Source organism: Pithys albifrons, chromosome 4, assembly GCF_047495875.1.
Source record: "Pithys albifrons albifrons isolate INPA30051 chromosome 4, PitAlb_v1, whole genome shotgun sequence".
NCBI lineage: Eukaryota > Metazoa > Chordata > Aves > Passeriformes > Thamnophilidae > Pithys > Pithys albifrons.
The window spans coordinates 57,643,133-57,666,104 of record NC_092461.1 but is presented as its reverse complement, the minus strand read 5'-3'; the positions used below and the strand labels follow the sequence as shown (position 1 = coordinate 57,666,104).

At 39.6% G+C, this 22,972-nt stretch overlaps 1 protein-coding gene across 2 annotated transcripts in view; it reads right to left on the bottom strand.

Annotated features, from left to right (window-relative positions):
• The window catches only part of PAG1 (phosphoprotein membrane anchor with glycosphingolipid microdomains 1), a 115,876-nt gene that overhangs the window by 65,331 nt on the left and 27,573 nt on the right, over positions 1–22,972 (bottom strand). For both annotated transcript variants that reach the window (XM_071554288.1, XM_071554289.1), the window contains exon 2: positions 21,391–21,489. The gene's annotated coding sequence lies outside the window, so the exon portion shown is untranslated. The remainder of the gene's footprint in view (positions 1–21,390; positions 21,490–22,972) is intronic.

The following is a 22,972-nucleotide window of genomic DNA, read 5'->3' as shown; positions in this document are numbered from 1 at the left end:
TTTCCCAAATCCACTTCCCCTGGCACTATCTCATAATCTGAAGCATACATTTTATATGTCTCATTCTCATGTCCTATTGTTCAACATATTCATTAGAAACTCTGCAATCTCATGTAACAATAAATGACTTTCCAGGGAGGAGCAGAACTGCTTTTGGAAATAAAATTTGATGACGTCTCAATTGTAAACTCTAGAAAAGAAGCCCTGGATATTGTGTTTCTCTACCTTGCCCCTGAAACTGCACTGCCATTCTTCATGTTGCACTGCGCTGGTTTTCTTTAATAGTTAATATGGAAAACGTGGTTTCTCTTTAAAAAGGCCTCTCAAATCAAACCTGAAATCAAATACCTTTCCCTAACTTAATTTAATAGGTTAAAAAGGTCAAGAGTCTCTTTACCACCAAAGTATTGTCCAATTCTCAATATGAAATTTAATTTCTGTCATCTGGAGCAAATGTGTATAATGCAAATGGCATTCAGAAACCCTACTGCACTTTGAAATTAAACCTGCAGCTGCTGTTGTAAACATCATCAGAGTCTGGAAATGAAACAAAGCCTTGTCTAACTGACATACCCCTGCATTAACATGAACTTCAACAAATGAGTTTAAGTGGGTTTGGCCACCAGCTGTGGAACTCTGCTGTACATTCCAGTGTACACGAGCCTACAATGTACTGAACAGCCCTGCAAATATTCTAGATCCCTGCTAATATTATGCACAAAGACCTAATTAGAAGTGTGTGTGAAGACAGATATGTTTGAAAAAACGAGAACAAACAAGCAGCTCCAACTGATATCTTTATTAACTCATTCTCAGTGGCAGTATCATACACAGGGTTAGTGTGAGGTTAATGTATACCCCACACTGTGACCTTTCAGACTGAATTTAATTGCATCTCTACCAAGGATAGAGAAAAATGATAAGGTGCAGCCTGATTGATTTTCTTCCTTGCAGACCACAAGACCTCATTTCAACCAAACCTTGCTGTTAAATTTACAGCACAACTGAAAAAGAGTTTTAAATGATATACACCCTAATCTAATTTTTGAAACTGCTATATCAAAGACTCTCCGTCATAAGCTGCAAAATCCCTATTTGCCTCTTCTGTAAACCCTCTACACTGTGTACAGCATTACCCTTCAATTGTTAGTGTGCTTAAAATGTGTGTCTAACACTGTCAGAGCCACACTGTCAAGCGTTAAAGAGCACTTTTAGGCATTCTGCCCCTGTAATCCTTGGGGACTTCAGTAACTAAAAGCCAGGGGAAAATCAAAGTAAAAAGAAAAGACAGGTCATCATGAATCTAACTGCGATGTAATCTCATGACAGATATCTCTACTGTACATGCACAACACATTTAGATTCTACAAGAATTTTATTATCCTTACTGTAGTAAAGCTGGGACAACTATCTTTGTTAACATACCAGTGCACGCTGAACTACCTAAACTGGAAAATTTTGTCAGAATATTTTATATACTGTGATTACTGTGTGATCTATGATATGCTTTATTATAGCAGCTTTTATTCAAGACTTAGTTTATTTTTTTATATACCAACAAAAAATTTTTTGCTTTTTTTTAATTATTCTTTGAAATAAATTTTTGTGATATAGCAAGACTATATTCTGCATTAAAAATTGCTATAGGAAACTTTGAGATATGTGTCTGTTTTAAGCAGTTTCCACTAGCAGTGGATGAAAGTAACAGCCAACAACACTGGGATTTCATGATTTTTTAAGGAGGTGATGGCAGGTACATTTAGTTATTACTGTATGGGAGTTTTGGCTATTGCACTCATCATTGCAGTCAGAACAGCTCATCTGCACTGAAGTACTGAAGAGCACTGTGCACAGCTGAACCATTGCTTAGATCAGTTGTATTTAGAGGAAGGGAAACTTGGATGAGCCCCAGATTATGGCAGACTTAACATCTCATTTGCCAACAAATCATCTGCATCAGAAATTACTTTAAATGACTATACTAAAATTTCATTTGTCCCATGTTTAACATGCTCATTAAAAAGAAATCCTTCAATGCCATTCACCAAGGCTCACCTGCAGTTAAATGATCAAGTGGTTGGCCGCAGCCCACCCTCAGCAATATCCCTGACTTTGACAATCTCCAAATGCTGTGGAGTCAAGGATGAACTCACCCACTCAAAAATTCACCTTTACAGCTCCTCTATTTCCACAAGTCTTTCATGCATAAAGTTAATGTAGTGTCACCAGGAGCCTCAGAAGACAAAACTCTGGGGCGACTGGCATAGTCTGGTCTACACTTTACCAAGGCTGAATTTTAATTTCACAGCAAGGCCAAAGCAGTGCTGGAGCCTCCTGAAGACTTCCATCACCCATAGCTTCCCGTGAACAAACTGCAGGAGAGCACAGTGGCAGCTGGAGGTTGGTGTGGCCCTGGGGCTGCCTGAGTTTCACAGAGCTTTGAGCAAAGCTCTAACAAAGCAAATTCTTGAGAGCCCACCACGAACCTGAACTCCTAATTTCTCATTTAATTCATCAGAATGCAAGTTCAGTGTGAACAACTCCACTAAGACAAAGATGGAATTAGCTTCATCACACATACAGCAACATATGTCTCTTTCAACATGCACTGCAAAATAGATACTGAATGGAAAACAGATGATTTTTAACTTCCTAGTCTGCCTACCAGTAATGAAGGCATTCTCAAAATCCTGCACGTCTTCATGTAAATTACTCTTTTGCAAAGATAAATATCAAAGTTATGTGAGATGCTAGATAAGTAGAAAGAAAGGTTGAAAAGAGCAAGGAAGAAATAAAAAACAAGAATCTCCAAAGACAGAAAACAAACAGCAGTTCATTTGTGTTCCCAGGAAAGCCCAAAGCCAAACATTAACATTTTCTTGTGGAGGCAACTTTCTGAATATTGAGAGCCAGCTTAAACAAATGGCTGGCTTTTCTTCTTAGAATATCTGGGGAGTCTGCAAATTTTTTTCTCCTCTGAGAAAATAAACATGAAAACCAATGCAGGAAGAACTTCACACAGGAACAGTGCAGAAGAAATTCAAATACCTAGTTATGAGATCTTGGCCAGGCAGAGATGCATATGAAATACAGTCAGGTAGAGTGTTTGCTAGACACCCTTCAGAGCAACAATCACAGAAGTCCACCCTTGTCGTCATCCTGTTGATCTCCTTTCCCCACCCTTCATGCATTTTATATAGCTGTTCATTTTTGTTTCCATATTTCTCTCTTAATCTTACCTTAGCCCTACCCCTGCTAGATCATAGGGCTCTTCTTTTGTATCCCAAAACCTCAGCTGAGGATTTGCTGCTGTCTAACAGTAGAGGTTCAAGGACTCCAGTCAGCTTTAAGCTGCAGTAATTTTCTTCTACTCTGTAAAGACTGAAAGCAAAGTATTTTTCCTTCCTTGCCAGATAGTAAACATTCCTCTTTCACTGGGCAAACAAATTATCTTCTGTTGTTTGTAAAGACATTCAAACAATACTCTTGTTTACCTTTTTATAAAGGTAGCTCAGGGAACTGAGCCAAAAGTGTTGCAGCTAATGTAGAGCAAACAGGAGTAAAAGCCTGAGCACCCAAAGAAATCTGTGCACAGCAAAGTACAGAAACAGTCACTCTGCAATCTGAGGTTGGGATAAGACAGCAGCAGCAAACTGAATCTCAAGACAGTAAGTATCTTCGATGAGCAAATCAATTTTACACATCAACTCAGAAGAAACATGGTTTTCTGTCTCCAGGGAAGGTGCAACATGTGCTCATTAATGACTGTTTATAGAGATCAACACTACCGCTGTACTAATTTACCACCACCTTACATGAGATATTTCATGATCAAAGTATTGAAATCAGTGCTGACAAAGCAATATTATTTGAGCAGTCAAGTTAAGCACACACACGTTTGAAGGATCAGAACTTAATGAGGTTTTATGGTTGGGTTTTTTTGGCAAGAATGCAACAAACACATCAACACAAATATAACTCTGCTCACAGAAAGTACAGTGATCTGCTCAGACAATTAGCATCTACAAGCATGTGAAACTGCTTGTAAGAATCAGAGAAATCATTAAATATTATTAGATTATTTCATAAATAGACCAATTAGTTCTGAAATAGCTGCTTTCTTAAACTTCGTGGTCCATACATAATCTGTTACCCTTCATTTATCAGTTTTCATTGAAATGAATCCTACCAATCTGACCTAACTTCATTAAAACCAACAAATGTTGTTCAAATCGTTGCACGTGGCACATGAAACTCAACACACCCAAATGAAAACCAGTCTACTGCCATTCCAGTCACTAAGGCTGAGGACAAACCCGCACCTTTACCTTGGTCATCACAATCTCAACTGTCTGATGTGCATCAGCACACACCTCAGAAAACAGAAAGCCTCTGTTAACTCACAGGGTCCTTCAGAAAGTGTGAACACATCCACTTCTCACCCAGGTTACTCTAAGTTACCAAAGCTGGCTATAAATTATCAAATCCAGTTTGAAATTGGTGACTGAATTTTTTTGCACTAATATGTTGCTTTCTAAGAAAACTGACGTTAGAAATATTTCCCAGGTGTGGGTTAAGATTTCCAGAGGAATAGAGAGAGCAAGCGAAAGAAGGAGGGGAGATACATGTTCCTGATCAAAAGCCACTCAGTGTCTGCATTAAACAGCATTTGCCCAGGATGTGTCAGACAAGACATGAGGCTGGGTTCTTGGCGCTACAGGAAAGTGCCTGGCCAAAATACAAGGCTGCTCTGGCAAGAATTTTTCTCCATATTGTTTCATTAATATTTCCAAAATGTCCCGTTTTGCCTCTGTAGGAAAAAACCCCACTAATCCCCACAACTTCCCCCTCAAAAAAACCCTGCAAGTTTAAAATCTCACATTTTGCACCAAAATAAGTACAGGGTTTTGACCAGGCACAGCCACAGCCAACCAGGCTTCCAGTGCATCCCCTGAACTACCAATGCACTACAGAAACTTAATATGAACTTTTCATAACATTCAATATAAAAGCTAAGCATCTCCTATAAACTCTCATTAGTATCCACCATATTTCAGATTACTTTTTTCTTTTCCTGTGCATTCTCCATATTAAAAAACAATTTTATGGCTTTGAGGTTTTTATGGCATCAATAAGCTACATGAGGAATAAGGCAACAGACATGAGAAAACCAAATCTAATGTAAAAGGTCTCTAAAATATACTGGAATATTGTCAGAAACAGACAGTAACTACAGAAACATCATGGAAATAATACAGGCAATAAATTGAAGCTATGCGAATATTTATTTCTATTTTGAAGACAACTCCTGAAATTATGAGATCAATTTGGCTTTGTTTTTCTCTAACCACTTTTCCATCTTGTCAGAAGGAAGTGCAAAAACACTGCAATCAATACTCTCTTGCTAGCCTGGATTAATATATTTATGTTAATTGCAGCTGTCTACATGAAAATACTCCCTAGTATTCTTCTTCCACAGGACTTTTATTGAGGATGAATTTCTGACCACACAAATAAAATAAGAATAAATTTTTTACTTTTCTTTTTTTTTAAGAGAAAACTTACCTGGTAGCACACTTTCAGCAAATGTCATGAAAAGGTCCCATTGCTTCCAAAGGCTTTGATCTTGCTATCATGCAGCAGCTTCTGAGTGAAACAAGTGACCTCAGGGGGACTCAGAGGGAATGGGGATCACTCAGTGCAGAAAGGGTCTTCTCACATCTGACATCCTTTTTCATACTCTTTATTTTCAGTCTGGACTCTGTGAAACATCAAATCTCTGCAGCTCCAGCTAATGGAATGGGAGTTATCAGCTCCTCAAAAGTTCATGCTGCTCAGCTGTGGACAGGACAGTGGGATACCTGCTCCCCCTGAGATTCTGCTGATTCTGGTGGGCTGATACTGAACTTCACCTCAGTTCTCTGAAGAACATCCAACAGTGAAGTAACAGAAACACAATTAGCCAGCATATATTCCTCACAGCATTCAGACAGGGAGAAAAACAGAAGAAAAAGCCTCAGCCAGTGTATGGGGGTTTTGTGACATTTGCCATTTCTTTCAATAGCATGAACTAAGCCCCAGTAAGCATCAAGTGAAGAATGAGTTGGTTGTCCTGGCTAAGCACTGAACTTAAGACAGTGGGATAGAAGCTAACAAGAAAAATCACTGAAAACACAGCATCTGTTGACATTTTCCAACATGCACTGACCTTTCCAGTAACATTACATTTGGCTTTGCAGCACAATTACACTGTTCGGCTCTATGTATCGATAAGATCCTCATTATCGCAATCATATCAAAACCTTTACACTTTCTGGGGCAGCAGAGAAAACTACCTTCCTGAAAAAGGTCTGTCTGCCACAACATTCAGTTCAGTGACACCAGAAAGACCTCCACTCCGCTGCTGAAGGGAATTTTCACACTACTGCACTGTAACCTAGCCAGGTGAGTTGGGTGCAGAGACTGACAACTAACATGAGGATACTCCTGCTGACAGTAGTAGATAGCTAAAGAGCAGAGAATGAAATAGCAAGGACAAAGCCTAGAAAACAACCCTTACAACACAAGCACACCTGCAAACTAGGAATCATTTCATGGTATGTGAGAAGAGTTCAAGTTAATTTATTATTCTGAATGCAAAAACCATATTATCCCTTGTTTAACTCACCTTATGAGGTTATAATAATTAGTTTTGTTTCTAGAGACTTAGAAACCTGCTTTTCTTCACCTTCCCTCCTCCACTTACATGTGTTTAATATGCAAAGGTAATGCATTTTATTGAAGAAATAAGGTAGATCTGCATGAAGTCATGTCTGATTCAGAACTCAGTTGACTCCCCACCAGCTGGAATCTATTATTTGATTAAAAATGCCTTTGTGCCAGCTGCCATGCAGCACGTTTCACTACCCTGAGTCCGGGTAGAATTAAATCCATACTGATAAATGTAGTCTAGCATGAATCAGCCTGTTCTCAATACTAATGTATACCTGGAAAATAAAAGTATTAAAAAAAACAAACCCAGCCCACCTAGACCTGGCCACCCCAATCTCTAAAACAGAAGATATACAGTGGGGAAGAACTTCAAATTTCACATATTATAAGGTAGTATTTTCATAAGGCAAAGTCCTAATTATACCCTCAGGTTTGTTTTTAAAAATGATCAATCACTCTTGCCATAAAAGCAAACCTAACTCCTCTTTCAACAGAACCAGTCCTCAAATAAAAGAGTTGCTGAGTTTAAAGAATTAAAAGCTCTTGTGCCTCACTGATGCAGTGAAGTATTTACTAGCAGAGGATAATTACTGGAGAATGTGCCCAGAGCAAAAAATAATTTATAGTAAGTCTGTTACAGCTAATTCAGTTAGAATGAGAGACTATGTTGGGCAAAAAGCCCATTGAATTCGAGGGGGATTTCTGCCTGACGTGGACTGCAGGAATACATGCCAAGAGTATATCACTGTGAATAAGCACTGGAAATACTGCTCAGCTCCTTACAGTGCAAGAACATTAAAAGGTTTAAGACAATGATTTGCAAAGGCATGCTTACAAGGCCTTTATATAGAAATATGGTGATGGTGCATTGATAGGACTGATTCTTCCTGTTTTCTTTTTCAGTTACCTCAAAGTGAGTTGAAGATTACAGCTTCACTAGCTCTGAAAAAAGTCCATTGCTAGCTCTGAAGAAAGTTTATATTCATTGGGATATTTGCGGCTTTCCAAGTTCACTGGATGGCCATAAAGTTAAAAGGTTTTGATGGCTTCAGACAAGATATAGTCTCTTCATATGTAGATGTAAGAACATGCAGAGGTAAGGCTGAAAGCTCAAGCCCACATCCGTCCCTGGTGGTATCAAGGCAGAGACAGAGTGCTCAATACTTTAGTTAGAAGAACTAGGTAAGTATTATGTGGATATTTCACTGGTTAAACTGATTAAGAATAGTCAGTTTAAATTCTCAAGTGCCAGTTATCCCATGTATAAAGTAGCTTGAAGAGAATACAGTAGGCTTTAGTCACAGCACTGAACATAACTGAGGGGTCAAGTCAATACTGACCCAAGCTGCTGTGCCCTGAATCGTTGCTTAAACTGGGCAGATACTCTGAGTGTGGCAGAGTGGCCCAGAAAGTGCCATTGTGATGGGAAGCTTTGCTGACAGGATCTGCAGGGAAGCAAGTTCCTGCAGGTGGAGTCCCACAGGTACTGAACTCTTTCTGAACCCTCAACATGGATGTCAAGTTTCAGATCTCCAGAGAAACAAGAATAAATGGGATTTGTTGCATCTCAGAGATCTTTCTTTCAAATATACTTTAATTCCGTTTGGAAAAACTTGACCTAATACTTCTGATTTTGTGGTTTTAAATTATTTCCATTTCCAGATTCATTATATGACTCCCTCAATAAGCAAAAAATGTATTATTTCACCTACTTTTACAGATTGAGCTTTGTATATTTTAACTTTTTACTCCATAACCTCTTTCATACCAGTACAAAGTATTGTAGTGTAGCCTTCTTTATGTTTGTTCAAGCACCAATTAGAAATATGTGTGCACACATTACAAGCATTCCATTAATACAGAAGACATGAAAATAATGCTTATGCAGTTCTCCTATTCACTATCTTTACTGGCAGCATATACCAGTAACCTCAGTCCATCAGCAGAAAACGAGCCAACTCACCATGGATGCATTCCTCTTGTCTGTCATGTAAAGTGGAGATACGCTCCATGCCAAAGACAAGTACCTAGACTTCCAAAAGTACTTGCTTTACTGACAGATGGCAATGGCTCATCTAAAGACATCACAGAGGATTTACACCACTGGAAATAAACTTTGATTTCTCCTGGGTATATTTGTTTCAAGAGTGTCATAGACAGTGACACTTAAAATCGTGATGTTTATATACATATAAAAAACACCCATACATTGAGATTTAGCATGATTTAGGAAGGGAATACCACCAAACCTTGTATAATAAGAGCACAAGGCTCAGAGAGACATTAAAAAATAGATTCAGTGGCAATTATAACATTCCTATCCCAAATGGCAGCTAAAACTGTCCTACTCCATACTGACATGTATTGTGTGTAGGCCCTACATTTCAATAAAAGGACTCAAGTGCTTTTAACAGCATACTGGAGAGTTTTTAGGAGATATACAATCTACAGGAAGACTACTGTCCCTCAATAAACATTTGTTGACTAAGTGCCCTGTTTCAATTAACACAGTCCTTACTGAAATCAAAAAAATTATGAAACTGCACTTAAAATTCAAGAAAACTACTGAGTAGTAACAGCTGTAAGGCATTTTATGTAAAAAAATCATATATTTATATTCTTAAAAAAAGATATCTGTATCTTAGCTCAGACATTTCAAAATTATTAGAAATATTTTAAGAACATTCCTTATTAAGGACATATGCCGTCATTTTTCGCCTTTGCCATATGATAACAGTATTCATTTTCCTCAAATGGTGCTGTAAAAAAGCCTAGGACAGTTGTGAAACACTGAGACATCACAGATATTTTCTCTTTATTGTGTTATGGTAACACAGAATCATAGAATGATAGAATGGTCTGGGCAGGAAGGGACCTTAGAGATCATCCAGTTCCAGCCACCCCCTCCACGGACAGGGACACCTTCCACTAGACCAGCTTGCTCAGAGCCCCATTCCACAGGGCCTTGAACACTTCCAGAGGTGGGACATCCATAACGTCTCTGGAAACTTGTTCCAGTGCCTCACCACTCTCACACAAAAGTATTTTTTTCTATTATCTAATCTAAACCTACTCTCTTTCAGATTGAAGCCATTCCCCCTTGTCTTGTCACTACATGCTCTTGTAAAAAGTCCCTCTCCAGCTTTCCTGCAGGCTCCCTTCAGGTACTGGAAGGCCACAATTAGGTCACCCAGAAGTCTTTTTTATCCAGGCTGAACAATCACAATTTTCTCAACCTTTCCTTATAGGAAAGGTCCTTCATTCCTCTAATCGACTTGGTGTCCTCCTCTGGACTTGCTCCAACAGGTCAACATCTTTCCTGTGCTGGGGATCTCATCTAACAGTCCCAGGCCAGGGCAGAAGCACACTGAGGACTGGGCTCAGCGAGAACAAAAAAGATGATTCTTGTCCAGAAAGGTACATTTAAACATTAAAAAAAAGTCCAATAAGTAGATATGGATGGTTGACAAGGAAGTAAGAAGAAACAAAGAGACAGCATCAGTCAACACAAGAGGCAGTATCTGTAACACATGACTAACCTACTTTTTTTTTTTCAGGGATTATGGCAGAGGAGATTTTAAGAAGGGATTTAAAAGGAGAAAATGAGGTTAAGTGTGTTGATGTCTGCCCACAGCTCATGCTTAAGTTCAACGCAGCAATGAATAAAGCCCACAGATGCTGTTTCGAATACACAGTAGGGCAGAGACAAAGCTGATACTGCATGTGAGCTGCAGTGCTGTGTGGATGGATGGTCAGAAGGGCTTTGGATATGAAATCAGACTGCTTCTTACTACCATTGTTATAAGAGATACACAAACATTACAGAACTGCTCACAAGAAAACAAAATTCTTTTAACAGCGTGTTTGAAAAACGTGAAAGGTACACACGCTATATGTGAACCATGCTTAGCAGTGAACTGGGCAGGGGGGAGCATTGCTTCATGGCCACAGGCATCCCTAGGGCTGGTTCACAAACACCTCTCAGTCACAGAGATCTTAGAAGGAAGAAGCTCACCTTATTCAAAAATTCTCACAGTTTATTTTCTAAGAGCAGGTCTTCTTTAACTATATAGGTTGTTATAGTGAGTTATTATCTTCTAGTGACTCCTAAAATATCTGTATGTAACAGTTGGGAACTTCTGTGTTCCATAGCTAATTTGGTCTTTTATAAACTGATTTACATATGTACTTACTATTTAATTCTGTTAGAAAATACTTAAGGTAGTATTTTTTCTGTCATCCCCTTAGTTCGGCCATTTACCAAGTTAAAAGAGCAGCAGCTAAGGGGTTCATTTGACCTCACTAGCAAACCTTGGTCTTAAAACACATTTGCTTGTCAGCAGATGGTAATTTCAACAGCAGTGCAGCCTTTTATCCAGCTGACCCGTGAAATGGACTAGTATCTGCCATCCTCTTACAAAGCCTCTGAAAGTATCTGTTTGTTTGGTAAGGTTAGGTGTTTTACCAAAGATAAGCTGCCTTTAGGTAAATTATTTTCTAGGGAACAAAAAGATAAAAAATAGAAAAAGGTAACAGACATCATCTTCCCGTACACGACCCTTTTATCAGTGGTTTCCAAAATCAACTTTTTGTCAAAGGTTCCAGCAAAGCATCAGAAGAAAGCCATTTTAGGAACGTAACAACATAACAAAATTAAGAAAACTCTTTGTGCTGTGCTGTACTGTGTTCACACAAACCTTAACAACAAATGCCTGTTAAAAATAATGGCCTATATTTATTTTGCTTATTGCTCCCCATTATGTCTTAAAAATTAGTAAGAATCAACCCCCAAAGAAAAGCCAGTAGGTAACATACTAGCTTGCTTGTATCACTCTCAAAAATCACTGTCGGCTGGAAAAACACACCAAGTCCCAGCATCCCGATAACATGAATACTGTGACCCATACAGCCTAGTCATTCATCCATTGTGAGCCATTCCACAAAGCAGCACCTGGCTCAGGGAGAGCAGCAATGCTTTCCAGGCTCCACCAGCTACAGGGATGACACCTCCACTGACTCAGCAGGAGATGCTGTGCTCACATGAAGACCCAGCTGCTCAGAAAGGAACTCAACAGGCATGTGTCAGCCTGAAATGGAATTCCACCCCGTGACTGCGTGCTTACACTCCCTTCAGACTACAGCATCCTTTAAGCTTTTTATAAGATGCAATTTACCATACAATAAAATAAGTCTCCAAAATATGTTAAATAAACCATGTCCTAAAGGTAGGTACTTCCCTCCGCTGACTAGAGCTGGGCCTTGGGTGATCAGCTCCGGTGCACACATCCTCCATCTGAGTGTCCTGGAGAGCACTCCGGGCTGACGAAGTACAAAATGTGTGTATTCATGTTTTAATGGTTTATCTGGGGGTGGGTACTCTTCTGCTGTCAAAAGCAGAGTTATGTTCCTGACAACAGCAATGACAGGACTAAATTAAGAAAACGGAGTTCAGAGAGGCAGAGAGATGCAGCTGAGCTTTTGATGAACAAACCTCATTAATTCACTGGCTACCAACTACCTAAATAGAGTAAAAGAATTATTATTACAGCTGCAGTTTAACAGTTTGGAAAGGTGACATTTGAAGTCCCTACATAACATTCACTCACCTGTAATGCTATGCAGTAAATTTTTTATTTGAAACCTACTAATAAATACATGGTAACTCTTGCAAGTTGACAGCAGCCTTTGAAAGTATTGGCAAGAACAAATAAAAATGCATCCTTTTTTTGAAATAAACTATATGACTTCATATTCTCATCAGGTAGCAACTATACAAAAAGTGTCCACTACAACATGTATAATAGCCTAGAAAAACATAATGTTTGATACACTTTCTTCAGATTGACTCAAATGAAATTAGATTTTCAAATCCATGACAGACAGGCAAATGCAAACACTGCAGTGCTCTCCCAATGCCATCCTATGTCAGAACACTAAATGTGAAAGTTCCTAAGTTTGATTTCCCAGAAGATACCAGTAAGGTATCAGTTTTCCCTTCTTTTCAAAGTCATACCATTTCCTGGTGAAAAAAGTACAAATGCCTGCATGTTTCAGGCACTCCTACTTATTCTGGATGGACACAGATTATGCTGTCCTAGTTGAGCGACTTAAAATTGCATTTCTTGTGATGTTTCATGATTGAAGAGGTCAAAGTCTTCCCTGGGGAAAAGGTGTTGTTGCAGACCAATTTAAGGAATGCGTGTGAACTTCTTAGCTTCACAAGGTTAATGTGTGCCTTAGTTTCACCATAAATAACACAACCTTATAATTAACCAAGAGATAGACATTAATTTTCATGTCTATAGAGGATTAGTTTCTTACATTTCCCCTCCCCACTCAAAATATGCAAAGCAAACATGGAAATTCCCAACCCCACATATATCAAAGGACATTCAGGTTCAAAGTCAAGTCCTAGAAAGTCAAGAAATGCCAGAACAAACTTAGTTCAGCTCTCTAATGCTTATACATTAAGATGAAATATTTAATTAAATGATGGCATGCTATTTTTTGACTGCATTATCTGTGTCTTAAAGAACAAGAAATAAATTCCATAGTGGCCTGATTGGACCAGATGTTCAGATGTCCATCTCATTTAAAATATAATACTTCAATAATTACTCATCTTGCTGAGAGAAGTATAAGGGCAGATTAAAATTTTCTGAAGATTACCTGTGAGTCTGATTTTTTTTTAGTAGAAAAACATTACTGAAAATAAACTGGATCTTTCACCAGCAAATATTGCTTGATAGTATGCTGTGATCTAACTTTGAATTAACAAAACCAGAGCAAATCTCCTTTTGCCGGATTCTTTTTTTCCAACAGGCTTATCATAATGACTAGCTTATCAAAATATTTCAACTCACATTGTAAAAATACCAGCTATTTATTATTTTTATCTGCTGTACAGACATCAGTCTAACACTCAATTAGAGTAAGTGGTGATGAATCACACACATTTTGGGAATATCTTGGCTCTCTGAACAACATTTGGGTTCTAAATCTTTATTGACAGAAATGTTTTATTTCCAACAGACATCTACATACAAACGTGCAGATCAGGGCTAGTGCAGCAAGCTGGTGTTATGGCTAAGAGGCTGGCTGCCCTCAGTGCCTAATTCCACCTTGGCTCGGGGAATTGGAATAAAGATGAATGAAAATTTAGGCCTGCAGTTTTAATAGTAACTATTTGTTATTTAAATTTCCTGTTCCACACTGAATGATTGCAGGATTGTGTGCTCAGAATTAAAAGGCTGCTCTTTAGCAACAGCACATTGATTTCTTGGGGTCCTTGCAAAGCTTTTTACCTTGTTTCTGGACTACGGCTCTACACCCCTCTAACTGCCTGTCAGAAATCATTTCTGCTTTATGAATAAATAATATGATGCCCAGGGGAAATGCTGGGCTAAGACAAAAAAATCAATATGTGTCTAGCACATATTAAGCACTTGTTTAGCTGAAGTGCATCTCAAATATGTGAAGTAATTTTAATAACAAAACAAATTCTTTCTACACTGAGTTTAAAGGACAGTTATTAAGAAAGCACTACCACTATGTCACTGTATATCCTATTTGAAGGTTAATAATATTATCCTCCTAAATTGTGAAGAATTCTGACTGCAAACTATTTAGGGATTGTTTCTCTACAAATTCCAAGTATTCATGTTACAGAAAAATGGCAGTAAGTGATTTTTTAGTCTATTTCTCTTGGAGTAGTGCTGGTGCACATCTGCGTGGTAAAACTGTTATTAAAACTGACTTGTTTTTTGTTTTAAAAACATCTTCCCAAATTGCTTTTTTTAATTTTTTTTTCCAGAGGGCCTGGGATCAAAAGTGAAACAAAAGCATGGTAAATTAATCATTCATGGAGCTCCATAATCGTCTTAGTCATTCCTGCAACATAAGCCTATTTTTGCAGTCGCACAGTTCCTGGTTTCCTGGCTCAGACACCCACCACCCGCAGAGGCAAACCCACCGCAGGAGTATTTGCATTGCTCCACTTCTGCAAGACATGTCTAAATAAACAAGCCTAACTTCCAGCACAAAGCAGCTCTTCAATTCCTCTGCATCATGTCCAAGAAGGGCTGGTTATGTTAAACATTCCGTATAGCAAGCAGCATCCCAGAAATCGCTGCTCACTCGCTTTCCCACACATTGCTAAAGGTGGGCTTGCACAAGCTTGACTCCTACACCTCCTTCCTTCTGTGTGTCCTTCAGCACTGGGAAAGCTCAGGCTGTGCCAGGCAGTAGCACTTGGCCCCCACTGGCAGCGTGTCTCGTCCCTTCTCAGTTCTTCGATGGCCAGCAGGGCTGACATCTCACTGATCCCTGCCTCCTCAAAAATGTCACTTCCCACCATGTTCCTTGAAAACATAGAGCTCACACTGGAAAACTGAGAGGAGATGGACAGATTATTTGGGGATAGGGGGCAACTGCCAGTGTTCCAGCAGCCCTCATGGAAGACACACACACTCCAGGCTCAGCAGCAAGCCCAGGCAATCACCAAAAGGGGAAGAAAATGAAGAGGGAAAGGCAAAGCTACCACGCTGCAGTCAGACCCATGGATGACCTCTGAGATCCTGACTCCAAGTCACCACCATCCAGCCCGGCGACACGGCTCTCAAAGGGTTTCTTTTCACCCCCCTGCTGTTACACAGACCTTCTAGTGCAGATCCTCCCCATGGGAGCATGCTGACAAGGCGGCTCCTCCTGTTATGTTCAGTATAATGAAAAGCACAAACTTCATGTATTTACGACCCTTTCAGAATGAGAGGCTGCAGCTGAGTGCCCTTGCCTGGGGGTTCCTACTCCTACAGGAGAGCTGGCCATCTGGAAGGGCAATCTAAAGAAAACAGAGGGAAAACCTGACATCTCGGGGAAGAAAACCTGCAGACATGCAGAAGCTGCTACTGATGGTGGCAGAGGTAAGATATGTCTTGAGGCTCACACTACCCAATCTGGTGGAGCCCATTAGCATCAATGATGATCAAAAATGCTTTTACCAACTTAAAGAAGGTGAAATGACAAAGATAAGGAGAGGGGTCTTAAAAAAAAAACAAACCCAACAAACAAAAAACTCCAGCAAGCCCAATCAAGAAAAGCTGATTGACAAATGACAAAAGTCCATCTATCCCCCAAATCCTATACAGGCAAAAAGGAGAAGGCTCAGGCTGAAGCTTGTATGGATTTCTATTTATGCAGAGTATTTAAAAACCCCACACTCTGGGTGTGTGGTGGGAAACAGCCAGGACGGAACTGAAAGCAGAACAGGTACTCCTGAGTAACTTCCATCACAGGAAGGCAGCAAATTTTAAGCACCAAATCACATGTCCTGTGCACCGAAGTCAGTCTGAGAGAAGCACTCCATCTATTCTTGCTGCCTTTCTGTCGAGGGGCACAGCCACATCCCTGACAGCGCTTCCTCCATCTCAATGAGTATTCAGATGCCAGCAAGCCCTCTCTGACTGGACCCAACTCACACATTTTCCTTCAGCCAAAGGCCTTGTGCTTCTGCCATGCCAACACCAGGTCAGACAATCCAGAGCAGAGACACAGGGAACAATGGGCAGACTAAGGTGATGCTCAGCCATAGTCACCACACATGTGAAACAAACCAGTCCTGCATGTTTTTGTGAGACATAAGTGGCAGAGGAGGGCCTGCAAACTCCTCACCTGTCCTGCTACAGAGACCTACTTGAGACCCTTGTCCTGCTCTTCACCCCTCATGCCACCTATGACATGGAATTGGTGTTAGACAGCATTTCCCTGCTTCTAACAAAATGACTGCACAACACATGGCAGGACCACTTGACTCGGGACACTTGTGCAATGATCACTTGACTCTCACTTTCTTATCCTTTCTAAGCTATTTAAATAAATAATCATGCTTTCTAAAACTGACTGGCTGTAAGCTCTTAAGCATGATGTTGAGAGCCTTACTAACCTCAGGGAGGAACCCCTCTGTGAAACACTCAAACGCCTCTGTGTGTGCAGTGCCTGGAGATGTGGTTTCACACTGAGAGCCTGACTGGATGAATGAAGGCATCCTTTATCATAAGTCACACTTGCCTTCCCCACCTCCATCTCAAGGTACTCCCTTTGGCCACCCTCTAAACATTCATTGGTCAAGTGATTCATGGAAGGGTTGTTTGTTTTTTACACAGTCCAAAATCTGCCAGGTTTGATAAAGTTTGATACTATTTCACCACCAACCAGCTGGTTGAAAGGATCCTGTCCTCATCTTCCAGCCTCACTCAGGCCTAACAGCTGTTTCTATAAATGGGCTCAGAGAAGTACATCCAAATTTCTGAAAGACTCTAGAGACCAAATAAAACCATTCTGTTTGTTCAGCTCTAAGATTCTCAGCTTTTTTGAACTGCAAGGATAATGCACTGAACCAACAGTTGTCCTCAGAAGGCACTGTATTGTTGTCTAACGCTGACTGAGAATTACATGGCATGATAATATCTGTTCACAAGTTCTCATTTCCTGTGCAAGAGTTCAGGTTATCCAGGTCCTTCAGACATGCATCACAGTCATCAACACATTTTTATTGCAAATAGAATTTCCAAAATGATGAGCCAGTCAACCGAAAAGAGAGATAGAAACCCCTCACCTTTCAGAGGTGTTTCATTTCCAGATTTGAGTATCTTTCAGAGTGAATGAGCATTCAGAACTAAACCACTTCATCTTTGACAGATTTAAAGACAACTATCACAGTCATTTCATAGTGTAAGACACCAGAAGCATGAGTGGTATTAAATTGATTTTATACTAGTTTTATCTCTCAGGTGTCTGACCAAACTCATGTAATTCTATGTTCATTTAAAGACCACTACTCCCAAGAAGCAACGGTTCAATAAACCATATGTCTGTTGTATTTGTGCCTTTCTCGTGAGCTCAAAATCTGGGACTGAAGGAACTCTGTACTACATACAGGTACCAAAAACAGACTGAGAGAGGGCCTCATTAAATCCACACAAGCTCATACAACCAGTCATGCTGTAGCTCAGGAGGTACCTGGTCAGACAAGCTGTGGTAAACGAGAATGTTACCAGAGATGTGCTCTCCATTTTGCAAAGGAAAAGTTAAATCCGCCTGAGGTCAGAAAAGTTAAGACTGTCTGAATAAATTAAATTTCCTTTAAGAAAAGCTATGAACGTGCACCTGGTCACTTAGCACAGGGAGGTTATCCTGGAAGTATTTTGTTTGTAGTATTACCAATATACCATAATAAAGACCACCTGCTTGGTATGCAAACACTGATTCCTCATAAAGTTTCTCTGTCCTAAGAAAGGGACTTGAAATCTTAGAAATATTTCTCAGCTCAGGTACAAATTGTGTGAGTGTTGCATAAAACCAAATCAAGTCCAGTCTGGTACCAGATGTGTTAATATCAGCCAACCAGCAAGGGCTAGGACACTTGGAATAAAAGGTAACTGCAGTGTTTGAAAATTCACCATCTGTTGGGAGTTGTTAATTATTTAAGTGGCAACCCAGTATAAATTTGGTGTTATTCAAATCTCATCAGGCCTCCAGTAAATGAATATAAGCAACATCAGTCTACATACTGAAGGCTAGATCTTGTTGGTCTCCACACAAAGGTACCAGCTATGCTCTTCAGATTTCATGCCCACACTAATTTCCTAACCACAATATTCTTTCCTGCACCCAATGAAGGGGGATAATTTTGTACCTTGAACATAAAATATGAACCCCCAGCAGTCTATTTTGTTTCGTTTCTGTACATACCCATATGACCTCTTTAGCTAAACTGGCTTTGAAAGAAGCAAATTGATGTATAGATCTGTGGCATCTGCCACAATTGCAACAGCAGTAATAGCTTTTATGAACCTGGCAAAGCAAGCTCAGATGGTGATTTCCAGTGATGTGGTCATTACTTTGCTTGACCAAAACAACCATCACCTGGGGCAGGAAAGCCTGTGCCAGGGCTGCAGGACATGTGAAGACTCTCACACAGCTTCAGAAAAAAAAACAGCTAGAAGACTGTGATGCTGAGGATAAGGAAACACTTTCTGAATGGCCATATACAAACTCATATTCAGCTGATTTTACCACTCAGCTGGGACTGGTACTGCTGATTTTTAAGACACAAAAATAACTGCATTTTCAAAAAGTATTACATTTATTTTATATGTGCACACTGGCACAGAGTTCATCATGGATAACAAAGCTGTAAGCAACAGCTTCTGTAAAATCTATTTGTAATGTTGCTGCTACCCAGTTTAAACACTTAGCACTGGCACCTTCATAAATTACAGGGGTCTTCAGAAAACTGAATTAAAGCCAAGCTGACTACCACAGGAAACAGAAAGCAGTTGAATAAACAATTACATTGGAGTCTCTGTAGGGCTTGATGTTCAAGTGAGATACAGTACTGACAAATGTTTCCTCCCAGGAAAAAAAAAATCACAATTCTAAATTCAGTTATGCCACACTATGAGAATATGATAATATGCATTATTCTCTGGTTCATCAAATATAAAATCATATCTAAAGAAGAATACTTCAGGAAAAGATCTTCTTCCTGTATTTCAAATACCTGAGATGAGCTAATACAATCTTTAAACTCCTTGTTATTATTTTTGTCTGTAAACTTTCTTCTGCCTTTCAAAGATCTGATAAAAAGAAGTTAGGCTGACAATTAGGATATTTTTATTCTCTCACCCATGCGATGTGGCCAATAATGCAGATTCCATAGAAGCAAATCAGAATTAAAGGCTCCTATATGTAAAGTTAAGGTAGTTTACATTCATGCATGACAGTCTCTTCAGAGAGATTTCTGTAACTGGTTGGGTTTGATGAGTAGAAGTTTATTGTTACTTAGTAATTGTATTGGTTCAGAGTCTAAAGAAAGAGCATCCGGGTCAGTGATGGGAGATTTACTAGGAAGAGAGACAGGGTGCAAACCTTCCCTTAGCACCAGCCTTGCAACACATGCTTTTACTTATGGGATAACAGAGTGGCCATGTGGTGGCGATTTGTCCTGCTATGCCTACATGATAAAGACAACCAACTTTTCATATGTTTTTTCCCCCCCATTGCTTACATGAAAAATTATCTAATTTGGTTTGTAAATTGTCTTAGCTAGAAGAAAGTGCCTTCCATTCCTTGGATGTATATTTCAGATTGAAAGGGTCTTACATGGTTAACTTTGTAGGGAACTAGCTCAGTGGGATACTGCAAGACTTGTTTAAATCACAGTTAGAGCAATAAATAAATTAGGCTCTAAAGTGCTAATCTGTAAGATTAAAAAACATAATTACCACCAAAGTAAGCAGAAATAGATATAAAATAGACTATTTCTGAAGGAATGTGCCATTTCTTCTACACCACTAATTTTCAGAAGGGACTCAAGTTTCAAAAGCAGTTTAAGAAATCAGAGATACTGCTTGTTCAGATCACAGAAGGATATATTGATTCAATTACTTTTGTTTGATATAAACCTAAATTAAAATCAGGACAAGCACATATTATAACTCAAACATTTTGCACAAAAAATATTTTTGGGGGTAAGCATTAACTAGTTGTTTTGCTCATTCATACTCATGTGTCCCCTCCCTTAGTGGCATACCCTACTAAAAATAAAGCAGTTCATGCTCCTGGAGAACTGTTGCTTAGCTACATTCTCAATTATCACAATGCTGGCCTTACTCACTCAGTGTCAAGGTCAAAGCAATTGTTTCTTTACTCTAATGATGAAGTTTCCTGTTTATAAAAATCTTATCTGTTTCCTACTTGGTAAAATATTGTATATTTCAGTCAATCATTGCTGGGGAGTCCTTCAGAGAGCCACAGTGTGAAAACATAACTGGTAGTGTTCATTTTTGCCCTTAACAGAGAGTTTTTTCCCCCACTCTACCCTGAATGTCAACTGTCTCACACTGACACACAAGCAACCAATTAGATCAACATTTTTTTCCTTCTTTATGTGGCCAGGCAAGGCCAGCAAACATGCAGTAGTTGTATATTTATTCTTATTCTTCCCCCACATCCAATAACATGTGTAAGTAAAGCCACAGTTTTTAATTACTATGTACCCACAGTCAGTGTTGTGGGAAAGCTAAAGAAAACAAGGAATTTCCCCATCACTTTTAAACACAAGAACTTTTTGGTTCTTCTTTGCTTTTGAGAGCAGGTGTTTGGCTGCAAAGACTGCAATTCTCCCCAGGCTGGTCGGGACTGCTGAATATTTCATAGCCCCTGAGAAACGCAGCTGTAATCAACTTGCAAATAATGAAATGGGCAGCAATAATAGAGCAGAGGTAAAATGCGCCACTAGAAAGCATGAGTGCTTTGACTGCTGCTGCAGTCTCACTGTACCAATTTATCAGGTTATCTGATAAAATAATAATGCTATCAACTATGAAATAAAAATCAATGTTATGCAAAAAAAAAAAGAGAAAGCGTCTCAGGTGGTCAACAGGAATAGCAAAGAGAAAAAAAATCAGAAAGTGTATCAAGCGAATCACATTCAAAACTGAAACTCCATTAAATGTATGAATCACATGCCAATTGCACACAGCCATGTTAGGGTATTAATAGAAAAGTAAATTTACAAGTTACTTAACTCAGGAAAAGTTTTATAAAAATTAAAACAGAGAAAATATTTAACAAGCAATAAACATGTTCATCTTAATTGAAGCTTGTAGAGTAACCCACCTACTGTCTTAATTTCTTTGTAACAGGATCTTGAGGTTTGACATTTGGAACCTCAGCTGTTTATGGTGTCCCCTCTGTATCGTTTGGTGCTGGTGAGCACTGAAAAGACACAAAAGACCAGCAGTGGGATTAGGGCAACAGCATTTCCTGAACATATGACATGAGCTATTATTAAGAATTTCACGCTGAAAAACAGGATTGAGCAAGTAGCAGTAATACAGGTAGACGGCAAGATGTACCTGTGAATTATGCAGGGAGGCTCCACAGAAAGTAGTTCTTCACATCACTTCAGAAACCCTTCTGAAACCTGACTGTTCCTAATCTGCCGTAGGTTTTGGAGGTACAAAGCACAGGTGGCTTGTACAAACAAAGTTAATGTCACAGATGAGGCCACAGTAGTTGTATGGTAAAAGGAGAAATTCTTACACAGTGATCCATATGGATGGACAGCGAGACAACCTACCTGAGTATTTTTTATCAACAAGAAGATCTCTACACATCTTTATGATTTGGATGGAAGTGTGACCTAGACACAAACTGTCTACCCTGATGTGCATTGGTGGGCATGGATAAGTTGGGAAATGCATACTCTACATGTAGAAAGGTCTATCTCAAATGACTTTCTCCTAACCTTCCCCAGAGCAAAAGTGGTGGTAACTGAAACAAACATGGTTTCACAGGCATGACTTTTGTTAACCTCATGGTCTGCTGTGTATCATTAGCACATTCCATGGTACAGCCAGAATCCAGACTGTAAAAATTCAGAAAAGAACCACGTATTTCAGTTGAAAGGGACGTACAATGATCATTTAGTCAAACTGCCTGACCAGCTTGGGCTGACTAAATGTTAGGTGCATTGTCCCAAGTGTCAGACACTGACAGGCCTGGGGCATCAACCACCTCTCTAGGAAGCCTGTTCCAGTGTTTGACCATCCTTGTGGTAAAGAAATGCTTCCTATTGCCCAGTCTGATCCTTCTTTGAAACAGCTTTGAACTATTTCCCACACATATTACCACTGAATACCAGGCAGAATTCATCAGCACCTCCTTCTCCAATTCCCCTGTTCAGGAAGCTGTAGGACCAACCAGGCTGGCCCTCAGCCTCCTTTTCTCCAAACTAGACAAGCCCAAAGTCCTTAGTCGCTCCTCATGGGATATTCCTTCCAGCCTTTTCAACAGAAAACATCAGTATTTCAAGTGGCTCTATGTGATGTGCAACTGTGGGGAAGAGCAGAAGAGAAACATGTAGAGGCTGAAGAATAAACACAATGCTCCAGTCTTGCCTGCTCCTCCTATGGACCAGAATGTGCTTCAGGGCATAAAGAGGTAGACACTGCCTACCCCAGCACCCATTTCTCCAGGCACCAGAGGAAATCCTGCTGAACCACAGCTTCCATGGTTGCACAGTCCTTTCTCATCCTTCCTCGAAGCAAGGACTGACACTCCGACCTGCCTGCCTTCTGACAAGACACACGTGCCAAAGTTGTAGGTGATTCACAGAAGGCTGACAATGCCTCCATTAGTAAACTTCTGATACTCACAAGAACATGCTGAATGTTATTCCTAGAAATCACAGAAAGGT